The following is a 13,048-nucleotide window of genomic DNA, read 5'->3' as shown; positions in this document are numbered from 1 at the left end:
TTTACTTGAGGCATGGTTTGCTTTTTCTGAAATTAATAATTGTTTCTTTTAATTTTCTTGATTATCTATGTATATATTGGTAATTTTCCCCCAACACTCCAAAAGTTACATGAGTTAAGCCTCATGATATTATTTTCTAGAATAACAGACATCAGAAAGCCAGCCAGTTTTATTTTGTTGTGGCACCTCCCTCTTGCAGACCTCTGTTCCCTTGCTCTACTCTAGATCCATGCCTCAGTTACCAGTCCAGGACTTCTCTTTGTCTTCTTTCCAATGAATTCTGTGGTTTTTGGATCAAATATCACCTTTCTTGGCTTATTTTCTCATTTAAATATAGTATGTTATATTCTCTAGTGTCTTTTTTTTCTCCTTCCCATCATTTTTTAGTATAAGATTAAGATTGCATTTTTATCAACAATATGTATGCACTTACTCTGAAAAGAAAAATAGTTTTACAGGTACATTAGGGAAAAACACAATGTCCTTGCTTGAGATCCCTAGAAAACTGAGTTCAAGGGGAAAACTTATGTTCATATCTATCTATCTGCAATCCCAGAAACCTAGCAGTGATAGGAAACTAAAAGTAAAGGAGGGAAAGAAGGGGAACAACACAGTGTTCATTACCTCACTGGTCTCGCTTTGTGGTAAGTGCAGCAGGTTGCTTGGTCTTGTAGGATGTCTTCAGAGAGGTCATTTGTTGTTGTTGCTCACTTGCTCAGTCATGACCAGTTCTTTGCGACTCCATGGACCACAGCACACCAGGCTTCCCTGTGCTTCACTATCTCCTGGAGTTTGCTAAAACTCATGTCCATTGAGTCAGTGATGGCATCAAATCATCTCATCCACTGTTGCCCCCTTCTCCTCCTGCCCTCAGTCTTTCCCAGCATCAGGGCCTTTTCCAATGAGTTGGCTCTTCACATCAGGTAGCCAAAGTATTGGAGCTTCAATTTAGAATCTGTCCTTCCAATGAATATTCAGGGTTGATTTCCTTTAGGATTGACTGGTTTGATCTTGTTGTCCAAGACTCTCAAGAGTCTTCTCCAGCACCACAGTTCAAAAGCATCAATTCTTGGATGCTCAGCTTTCTTTATTGTCCGACTTTCGCATCCATACATGACTACTGGAAAAACCATAGCTTTGACAGTACAGACCTTTGTCAGCAAAGTGATGTCACCTCAATGGAGGTAAGTTTGAGAAAACTCTGGGAGATAGTGAAGGACAGGGAAGCCCAGTGTGCTGCAGTCCATGGGTTGCAAAGAATCAGACACGACTTAGCAACTGAACAACAACAATCTCATACCTGTGTCTCTGCTTCTCTACTGCCTCTCACCTCTTTAAACTGATTGTTTTCATAGTTACTTCCTTTTTCTCTAAATGGTATTATTGAAATGCCAGCTTCTGATTTCCTAGCTTGGGACATTTTCTCTTAAGTCCCCCTGAAGAAGATGAGGACTTGGTTTTCTTTCTACCCTTCTGCTTGCATCACATGAAAACACCCTTCAAACATTTAAACCCCACCCATCCTGCCAATGCAATGTAATTTTGGCAAAAGCAATAATCATATTTAGTTTATCATTTAACAATATTAGGGAGTGGAACTTCCAGAATGGCAGAGTAAGTGCTTATGAGAATCCACTCCATAAAAGCAATGAAAATAAAGGCAACAATTGTCAAATCAACTTTTTCAGATCTGTGTAAATTAACTTGAAAGAATCTAAGGAGTATTTATTCAGGAAAAACTGCTAAAACTTGGTAAGAACATAAGCTTCCTAGCATTTTAACTTGCCCTATTTCCATCTTCCCCTTCCAAGTTCCACAGTGCAAACCAGCATCCTAGCTGCCACTTCATGAAGGGGGCTGACCAGGCTTAGAACTCCTTAAAATATTTCTTCCCCAGACAATTGCTACTATTTTATATGTATGGAAGTTTCTAGAAAATTCTTATTCATAGGGTTAGTCATTATTTGACTAGACTCAGAGCTTGTTCAGTGGAAAAGGCCTCATCCTTAGAGTGTTTATCAAAAATAATCAGAGAAAACAAGATAATGACCAAAAGGCTCTAAAAGAATATCTGGGAAATGGGATGTTTATAGGAGGATTTGAAAAGATTCAACATATTCCTGGAAATCTACAAGAACATGTACTTATGCACACTTTTATGTGTTCAGAAAAAACCTGAGAACACCCTTATCTGTCACAGGGTTTTGTACAATCAGGAATTTAAAGCTAATTCAGAGTGATAAACTGCCAGAGCCCCAATATACAAACACAGCAACCTTAGGCAAAAAGTAGATGACTTATTGGTTCAAAGCATTTAAGGGAATCTATATTCAATCACTGGCTGACTACAAAGATAATCAGGGAGAGAGATTAGTAGCTAAACACCATAAGATATACACACTTGACAGAATTTGTTCAGAAAAATTCAGTAAACAAACAAAAAAATAGCAACAAAGTAACAGCAATAATAATAAGCCATGGAGGGGGTGGGTCGCTAAGTTTCAGAACTGTCCCATTACATCTTCTAAAATTCCCCTTTTCTATTTAAATTATGAGACATATGAAACAAAACAATAAAACCACAAAAATATTGCCCTATCACAGGGGAAAAAACAGCTAATAGAAATTGTCCTTGAGGAAGCCTAAGTTTTGGTGCTACTAGTAGAAGACTTTAAATCAGCTCTTATAGATATTTTTAAAAAGCTAAAGGATACTATATCAAAAGATTAAAAGGAAGTATAAAAATAACATCTCACTGAACAGAGAATATCAATAAAGAGACAGAAATTATAAGAAATCTAAATAGAAAGTTTGGAGTTGAGAAACAAAATAGCTGGAATGAAATGTGCATCTGTGGGACTCAACAACAGATTGATTTGCAGAAGAATCATTGAACTTGCTGGTAAGTCAACTGAGGAAAAGAAAAAAAAAAAGGAAGAAAAATTAATAGAGCCTAAAAGAGACCTGTGGGACACCATCAAGCATCCCATGTAGATAATGAGAGTTCCAGAAAGAGATAAGGGAGATCAAGAGGCACAGGGGTCATTTGAAGAAGTAATGACCAGAGACATTCTCAGTTTGATGAAAAACATTAATCTGTAGATCCAAGAAGCTCAACAAACCCAAATAGGGAAAACTCAAATTGATGAGCACTTAGATACATCATAGTCAAATTGTCAAAAGACAGCAACAAAAGGAGAATCTTGAAATCAGCAAGGAAAAAAAATGACTCATCATTTCAAGGGATCCTCAGCAAAACATTTGATTTCTTATCAGAAGCTATGGAGGCCAAAATGCAGAGGGATGATATATTCAAAGTGCTGAAAGAAAAAGACTGCCAATCAAGAATTTAACATCTACCAAAACTATCCTTAAAAAATAAAAGAGAAACAGACTTTCCCAGATAAGCAGAAACTGAGAGATCTGTGATGAGAAGGCCTGAATTACAAGAAATAATAAAAGGAGTCGTTCAGGCTGAAATTAAAGAACACTAGACAGTAACTGAAATCCACATAAAGAACACTCTTAAAGGAAACTATAAAAAATACAAAAGACAGTATAAATGTAGTTTTGCCTGTAACCCCTTTTGTCTCCTGACTTAAAAAATAAAAGTGTAGAGCTATAATTATAAAACTGTAGTGGTGGGTTTATAATGTAGAAAATGTGATTCATATGACAATAATAGCACAAAGGAGGGGAAAGGGAACAAGAGCTATATTGGAGCAAAGTATTTGTGTTGTATTGAAATTAAAGTGGTACTAATTCAAACTAGATTGTTTAAGATGCTAATGGTGATACTGAGAGTAACCATTGATACAATAACTCAAAAAAAAAGACGAATTAAAATGGTACATTAAAAATACCTATCTAACATACAAATAAAAGGAAGTAATGGAGGAATAAAGAAACAAAAATACTTAGAAAACAAATATCAAAGTGGTATGCATAAATTCTACCTCATCAGTAGTTACATTAAAATGTAGATGGATTAAATAATCAAAAGGTAAGGATTGGCAGAATGAGTTTTTAAAATAATTTTAAGACCCACACATAATCTAACCTGTGGCTTCCCCAGTAGCCCAGCAGTAAAGAATCCACCTGCAATGCAGTAGATGCAGGAGACATGAGTTTGATCCCTGGGCTGGGAAGATCCCCTGGAGAAGGGCATGGCAACCCACTCCAGTATTCTTGCCTGGAGAACCCCATGAACAGAGAAGCATGGAGGGCTACAGTCCATAAGGTCACACAGAGTCAGACACGACTGAAGCAATTTAGCATACAAGCAATCTAACTTGTGTTGTGTAAAGAGATATGCAAAGATACAAATGGGTTGAAAGTTAAAAGGATTGAAAACAGAAATATCAGGGAAATGGTAACTAAAATAGAGCTGGAGTGGCTATACTAAAAACACTATCTCAGCTGGGCCAGGAAAGAAGTCATAATTCCTCTCTATCTGCTTAACTTCTATTTGTCTAGAACTAATATTTTTTTTTATTTGCTTTATTTTCTGTGTTTATGATTACATCCAAATTTCTATCAAATTGTCTACATTTGCCTTCAAAACATTCAAATATCTGCATCAGATATTCAGAAATTAATATTTCATCTTCCTAATAGATTATCTGAAGAGCCTTCTACCATGCTCCAATATGAATGGGTTATCCTCTCTACCTGCAATTTTCATCCTGAGATCTCCTCTCATAAGCATCATGTTAATTACCTTCATCTCTGTTGGGTTGGCAGAGAAGGCAATGGCACCCCACTCCAATACTCCTGCCTGGAAAATCCCATGGATGGAGGAGCCTGGTGGACTGTAGTCCATGGGGTCACTAAGAGTCGGACACGACTGAGCGACTTCACTTTCACTTTTCACTTTCGTGCATTGGAGAAGGAAATGGCAAGCCACTCCAGTGTTCTTGCCTGGAGAATCCCAGGGATGGGGGAGCCTGGTGGCCTGCCATCTATGGGGTCGCAAAGAGTTGGACACAACTGAAGCGACTTAGCAGCAGCAGCAGCTGTTGGGTTGAAAGTACTGTTTTTAGTTTTTCAGGTTTTCTTTCTTGGTTTGTTCTTTCATTTTGGTAGAACTCGGCCTCCAATAGCCTCCTAAGAGAAGGGAATAAGAAAAATACATTTTTTAAAACTTGCCTGACTGAAATGTATTTATTCTACCCTGAAACTTGATTAAAATTTGACTTGATATAGAATGTTAGATTAGAAGTCATTTTCTTTCAGAATCTTGAAGGCATAATCTCAGTTGACTTTCAACTTCTAGTCCAATGAGAAGTATGCAACAATTTTGATTTTTGATTCTTGTTATGTGACATATTGTTTTTCTAAAACACTATCTCCAGTGTACTAAAATTTATTATAATATATCTTGGTTTAAGTGCATTTCATCTTTTGAGTGGGCAGTCTGTGGGCTCTTCTTAATCACTTTCCTAAGGATGTAAAGTAAAGATTTATTTTACATATAAAATTGAGTGATCGGGGCAAGGCACACAGAAATAAAATGCAATTGCCCAAAGCTAAGTGGCTCCTAGTCACCGATCTAGGAACACTGTGGCATAGGTACTAGTAGTTCTTGATTAGCTCAAGAAAGAGGAAGAAGAAGTATTTAACACAAATGAATGGTTTACTTTAAACAGGTATTCAACCCCAATTGTAGTGACTATTCCTTGAGTTAGTCAGTGTTCAAATACAGTTCTCTCTCAATGAAACAGAGAGACTGAAATAATGAAGTTTTTAATGGGTAAAGTTGATAGTTCTGAGTGACCTTTAGGAAAAGGTTTCCTCTTATCAAATTGTAACAGACATTCTGGCTTTAGTCAAATGTTGTAATGTGAAATAGTCTTTCAGACTCAGAACGCCTTTTATATCTTTCATATCTACAAACGTCTGTCATTGTCGTCTCAAACATACATAAACATTTTTGTGAGGTAAAAAGTTTTTGGAAAATTTTGTTAAATCAAATAAGATTGGAATATAGTTTAAGGGAATATATTCTTTTATCAAAATCCTGTGCTAAAGTTTTTCTTTTAAATTTTCTCCTGAAGCTGAAATCAAAGCATTCATCCTAAAATATAATACTTTGAGTGCATAAAACTTCATGATTATTTTACAAATATATTGTAAAAAGTAAAAAATATTAAGGCAGAGAGGCAGGGGCTATGTTTAACTTGGAAATTTGGCAAATATTTTGATTGGATATTATTTTATTTGCCTCTTTAACTCTTACAACATAAAGCAATTACATGTGGACAGGAGACTATTTAGTGTCAGCTTTTCCATAGTATGCTGCTAAGTCACTTCAGTCGTGTCCAACTCTGTGTGACCTCCTAGACAGCAGCCCACCAGGCTCCCCTGTCCCTGGGATTCTCCAGACAAGAACACTTGGAGTGGGTTGCCATTTCCTTCTCCAATGCATGAAAGTGAAAACTGAAAGTGAAGTCGCTCAGTCATGTCCAACTCTTCGTGACCCCATGGACTGCAGCCCACCAGGCTCCTCTGTCCATGGGATTTTTCAGGCAAGAGTACTGGAGTGGTGTGCCATCGCCTTCTCTGTTCCATAGTATACTTTTCTTCTTTTCTAATCTGTGAAGATTGACAAAGGGCATTTAAAGAAGTTTTATTCTTTCCTTGTTAATCATCTTGGGAGATGAACTTTAGTAGGCACAACTATAGTTAATGGTTCTATTCCCAGTTACTTTAATTACTAGAGCAAAAAATGTTAATTCCTACCAGTCATAATACTTTAACAGTTTATTGAACTTCACCAGAGGGAAAACACTATTAAGGATATGGTTCATTAGGTCTGTGCTCTCATCCATTGAACTTAGACATTTATCTAGAAACTAGATAAATGACACAAAGCAAAAAAAGTTTAAAGTGAGAAATTTAACATGTCCATGATTCACTTTCATTATCTTGATATTATTAGTGGAACCAAAGGCTAGTAAATGTTGAATGAGCCTTGCAAACTCAATTTTTAAAATCATGTACTCTTGGAAAAATAATTTTTGGTTGCAAGGTTTAAGAAAATCACATTTCTAGATTTCAGAAGATATTCTTGAACTTTCTCTTAATCAACCACTGAAAAATTGTTAATTTGTTAATTGCATAATGAAGATACTTTATTGAGATAGGAAAAGAAAAACAAGACTGATAAAGAAAATAAAGTGGTAACTGCTATAGAAATTTGAGAAGACAGAAATTATCAAAGATTTAGAACTGTATTTTAACATTGACTAACTCAAGGAACAGATATAAGACTGGAAGTCCAACTGAAAAGTATTTATTTACCTGAATCACTACAGGTAACAATGTGCCATTTTGAATTGAGAGGGTGCTCACCTCTTAATATTCTGACAGTTCTACCATTTATTCTCACATCTAAAAATAAATTTTAAAATAGTCAAGTTGTCCTGATCTTTTGAATATAGCATTTAAATCCTGAGTTCCCACCAAAGGGTACATGTTCTTCCAAGCAGAATAGTCCTAAAAATTTAAGATTTTATTCTATCTAAAAGGAGAACCCTGGCATTTTTCTTCCCACTTAACCCTGCTCCTTTCATGACAATATAGTCTGCAATGACCAGCTGAGTGATAAATCATACAGAACCTAAATTAATTCCATGAGCCTTTTTAATGTTGACTTTTAACTCACAAAAGCACACTATCATATGAGAGGATTATACCACCAGACTTCAAATAACCCCATGAATAACTCTATTGTGGTGACTGTATTAAAGTGTGTTTAAGTGGTTTGAATGGCCACATACTCTTAAAGACCATACTTTGTAAGCACAAATTAGTTAAAAAACAAATCTCCAAGGTGCTGCCAGAGTGATCTCCCAAATTACTTCAAAGCACACAATTTCCCTGGGTAGTATTCACCATGGAAGTTGTTCTCATCATGACAAATGCTAAAGTTGTCCATAAAAGGCTTTCCTTCATCTAGTAGAAAGTAAAGAGAGCAGAAGGAGACAGTACTCAAATTTATGTGGTTCACACATTGTAGCTCTCCAAACTTTGTTTCATAAATAAAAGATTTTCATAAATCTTCAAGCCTATAGACATTTGAATTAAGAACAGCAAATTTATTTTTGAAATGTTTTGTAATTGTATTTTTGTTATCTTTTAATCCAGTCATTGTTTGTGAAAGTGTGTTAGTCACTCAGTTGTGTCCGACTCTTTGCAGCCCCATGGACTGTAACCTGCCAGATTCCTCTGTCCCTGGGATTCTCCAGGTGAGTATACTGGAGTGGGTTGCCATTTCCTTATGTAGGGGATCTTTCCCATCCAGAAATCAAACCCAGGTTGCAAAGAGTCGGACACAACCGAGTGACTAAGCACAGCGCAGCTCCTGCATTGCAGGTGGACTCTACGATCTGAGCCACCAGGGAAGCTATCCGTTATTTGTGAGATTTCAAATATCCAAGTGTTTGAATGTTTGTTTAATCTTATGTTACTAATTTTAAATTTTATCACTTTATAGTAAAAGAATGAGGTTTATTTAATTTTCACTTTTTAAAATTATCAGTGTTTTCTTTGTGGTCTTATTTGTGATCAACTTGTATAAAGTTCCATGAATTCTCAAAAAATATCTGTCTTCTGTTTATATGGTATGGCGTTAAATGTCTGTGTGTATGTGTCTCGAACCCAGGTCTCCCACATATATATATGTGGTTGGGAAGATCCCCTAGAGGAGGGCACGGCAACCCACTCCAGTATTCTTGCCTGGAGAATCCCATGGACAGAGGAGACTGGGGGCTATAGTTCATGGGGTTGCAAAGAGTCAGACATGACTGAGCGACTAAGCATGTGTATATATATATACGTCCTGAAGGAGGGCATGGCAACCCACTCCAGTATTCTTGCCTGGAGAATCCCCATGGACAGAGGACTCTGGCGGTCTACAGTCCATGAGGTCACAAAGAGTCTGACATGACTGAGTGATTAAGCACAAACACAATTTAATTAACAACTAAACTTTTGAAATTATGCTATTCAGATACCATGTAAGCTTACTGTATTACCAACTCAACATATCAAATACAAATAGAATTGTTACTGCGTATTTTATAGCTGTTTATATATTTCAATGATGTTATATACACAATCACTTATGTCTATTATAGAGTTATCCTTTATAAAAGTAAAATAATCTTTGCCCTCTTTAGTGCTCTTTCCTTACCTTGGGTTCTACTCTGACCGGCATTAAAAACATAATATCTGCTTTTTTTTTTTAATTCTGTTCTTTTTTTTTTACTTTGTAGTATATATTTTACCTTAAAATATTCTAATTTTGTTTGACAGTGTGACTCTTTGTAAAGAGCACATAATTTACTTTGTATTTTGGCTCAGTCTGAGAATATTCATGTTTTTAGTTGAAAAATTTAGCTCATTGATTGTTATTGTCATAGCTGACATCTTTGTATATGTTAACATGTCATTTTGTGCTTCTTTGATATTTCTATTCTTAGTTTTGTCTCATGAAAACTAAAATTTACCTACTTTGTATGTGTGTGTGTGTGAGACTTTCAGTTTTATTTGAGGACCTTACTGAGGACTATAGCCCAAGAGAGAGTCTCAGGTCTGAGGAACTGCTCCAATGAGTTAGGGGAGGAGCCAGGATGTATATAAATCTATTATTCTAGTGATTTTGATAGTGTCCATTTTTTATCATTCTACTAATGATAACCATCATACTAAATAAATAAATTCATGTTTCCTTAATGATTAATATAACAAAATATGTAATACAAAAAATTAATACTCCATCCACCCAATGTCCAGGTGATTCTTAAATGTTTTATACTATATGTCCTTTTTTTAAAAAATGATCTTTGCTTCTTGTTTTGAGTTATTTTAAAAACCTTTTCATTAATTCTATATTTCATTGTCTTTGATGTTTATAAGTAATTCTTCAGTGCCATTATTAAATTTTATATTTACTTTGTCTCTCATTTAGCTGAATATGTCTTTTTTATTGGTTTATTTTATCTCAGTTTATTTAAGAACAGATGAGTGGCTTATGTCCTAAGGCCTTTCACAACTGAAAAAATTATTGAGCTTCGATCTTTTTTTCCCCTCAAAACTAGATGGTACTCTATTTTCTTCTAGTTTATTATGAAATGTTTTATTTTGTTTGCTATAAGTTATCTAAGGCAAGCTCAATTCTTATTCTAGGATATAAAATCCATTTTATTTTTCCTGATGCCTCTATGATCTTTCCTTTTGCTTGGAATTCTCTACCTAATGTTGAAGTCTATTTAAATAGCAGCCTCTTTTTATAGTGATGTCTTTTCATTAAGCTGAGCCTGCTCAATCTGTCAGTCTTTCTTCAAATCAGGAATTTTCTACTGGTCTGAAGTGTCACTTCTCTTTCATTTGTCCTCCTTTCATTTGTGTTCTGCATTCTATTTCTATGGTCTTTTCTCTCATAGTTGAATTTTTCCTTTTCTCATTATAGTAGTTATATAGCAGTATATCTTCCTTACTGTGAGAACATTTTTCTGTACCTGCAATTTATTGCCTAAAGTAATGTCTTCAATTCTACAGATGCATTTCTTTGTTTCTTTTTGATCTTTCACTTGGTTTCCAGCCAACTCCCCTTTTGTCTCAGTCTGTTGTCTCATCTTTTACTTTCCTATTCATAGAATCTAAATTTTCCTGGATTTGGGAAAATAAAAGGAGAGCTTTAAAAAAAAATTCCTGTAGTAAATGTTCTTCAAAACTGTGCTGTTCAGGGACTTCCCCGGTGGTCCAGTGGCTAAGACTGCACACTGCCAGCAGGTCCAGGTTCGATCCTTGGTCAGAGAACTAAATCCCACGTGGTGCAACAAAGAGTTCACGTGCTGCAACTAAAGATCCCAGGTAAGACCCTGTGCAACAAACAAATAAACAAATATTTAAAAAACAAAAACTATGCTGTCATTTATATCATAAAAGTGATATTTGAATTTGACACTGCAGAAATTTTTCACAGGGCTCATATTTTTTTTTTCCTATACATTTATAAAAAAGGAAAAATCTATGTAGTCCAGTCTTCTCATTGTCTATCTGGTTGCTCTCAGACCCATTTTCTTACATATTAGGTTGGATGGCTGGCCAGTATGTATTATTTTTATCCAATTTTCTGGATATTTAAAGTCTCTTTACTAAGGTACATCTGCTTAAAGAAATACCTTGGTCCTACTGCCTGAGTTTCTTACTGTGACCAATGTGGTTTATGCTTGGGTAATATAAGGCAACTATGTGTTATTCTCTTTCCATGGCTCTTCCCACTGACCTCTTTTACATATCCAAATATTAATTGACACCTGCTTTAAATTTCTGAGCCTTCCCAGCTCTTCTTTCGGAATTTCTGTCAAGTTACATAGAAAAGTGAAATTTCAGGAATGGGTGTGAGGACAAGTGGGGAGTGGGGAGGTTGCACGTGAAACTGTCCTCTCTGGAAAGCACCTTCTACCCAATGTGAAGGTGGTTTGCTTCTCGATGGTTGACGTGGGCCTCTTGTTTTTAATATAGGGAAACACACCGTAGGTGGATATATAGAAATCTCTCACTATTTTTTACCCAGAGCATGACCCAGCATCATAGCATCCTGTGCCTACATTTTAGAAAATGAAAATTTCCATTATTTTTGCTTCATTGTATTGCCTTTACTCATTTGTCCCACGTAAGTTGATTAGCTTTATGACGTCTATTTCTGTGCTCTCTCTTCTATTCCCTTGATCTATTTATCTATTATTTGGCTAATACCACACAGAATTGATTACTGTAACTGCATATAAAACCTTGAAATTGGGTAGTGTCAGTTCTCCAGCTTTGTTCTTCTTCAATGTTATAATAGCTATCCTGGGTCTTTTGCCTCTTAAACTTTAAAATCAGTTTGTCAATATCCACAAAACAACCTGCTGGGATTTGGATCAGGATGACGTTGAATCTATAGATCAAGCTGGAAAGAACTGACATCTTGACAATATTGAGTCTCCCTTTCCATGAACATGATATACCTCACCATGTATTTAGTTCTTCTTGGAATTCATCAGTTTTGTAGCTCTTGTTAACATCTTGTTAGACTTATACCTAAGTATTTCATTTGGGGAGCTGCTAGTGTAAACTGTATTGTGCTTTTAATTTCAAATTCCACTTGTTCATTGTTGGTATATAGAAAAGTAGTTGAGTTTTGTTTCTTAACCTTGTATCCTGAAAACTTGTTATAACATTAGTTCCAGGAATTTTTTTGTCAATTATTTTTGTATAGATAATCACTCCACACCTTTCACAGAAACAATTCAAAATGGATCACAAAACCACATGTAAAATGTAAAACTATAAAGCTTTTACAAAATATATATATATAGGGTAAAATCTTTGGGACACAAGGACCAGGCAAAGAATTCTTAGGCTTGCTACCAAAACCATGATTCATAAAAGACAAAGCTCATAACGTGATAAAAATTTTAAACTTTTGATCAGGAAAAGGCTGAGGAGAAGCTACAGAGTGGGGAAAAATATTTGAAACCACATATCTCACAAAAGTAGGTGTGTCTTTGACAAAAAGATATTCCATATCCAGGATATATAAAGACATCTCAAAACTCAATAGTTCAAAAGCAAGAATCCAATTAGAATATGAGAATGGGAAAAGACATGAAGAAACATTTCATCAGAGAAGATATACAGATGGTAGATAAACACATGAAGAGATGCTCAGGTATCATTAGCCATTAGTAGTTAGTAGTTAGTGAAGTCGCTCAGTCGTGTCTGACTCTTTGCGACCCCATAGACTATAGCCTACTAGGCTTCTCCATCCATGGGATTTTCCAGGCAAGAGTACTGGAATGAGTTGCCATTTCCTTCTCCAGGAGATCTTCCTGACCCAGGGATCAAACCCGGGTCTCCCACATTGTAGGCAAACGCTTTACCGTCTGAGCCACCAGGGAAGTCCTTTAGCCATTAGGGGAGTATAAAAAAAACCATAATTAGGTATCACTAAACACCTACCAGAATGGCTTAAAAAAATAGTGATACTACCAAA

At 35.7% G+C, this 13,048-nt stretch overlaps 1 long non-coding RNA gene across 3 annotated transcripts in view; it reads left to right on the top strand.

Annotated features, from left to right (window-relative positions):
* LOC147369936 (uncharacterized) overlaps positions 1–13,048 on the top strand; it is a 79,093-nt gene that overhangs the window by 28,603 nt on the left and 37,442 nt on the right. For all 3 annotated transcript variants that reach the window (XR_015168119.1, XR_015168120.1, XR_015168121.1), the window contains exon 2: positions 10,752–10,878. This is a non-coding gene — a long non-coding RNA (uncharacterized LOC147369936). The remainder of the gene's footprint in view (positions 1–10,751; positions 10,879–13,048) is intronic.

This window comes from Bos grunniens, chromosome 7 (assembly GCF_055505025.1).
Source record: "Bos grunniens cultivar Pamir isolate PY7600 chromosome 7, Bosgru_T2T1.0, whole genome shotgun sequence".
Taxonomy (NCBI): domain Eukaryota; kingdom Metazoa; phylum Chordata; class Mammalia; order Artiodactyla; family Bovidae; genus Bos; species Bos grunniens.
The sequence above is the reverse complement of the archived record's forward strand: the minus strand, read 5'-3'. Positions and strand labels throughout refer to the sequence as shown.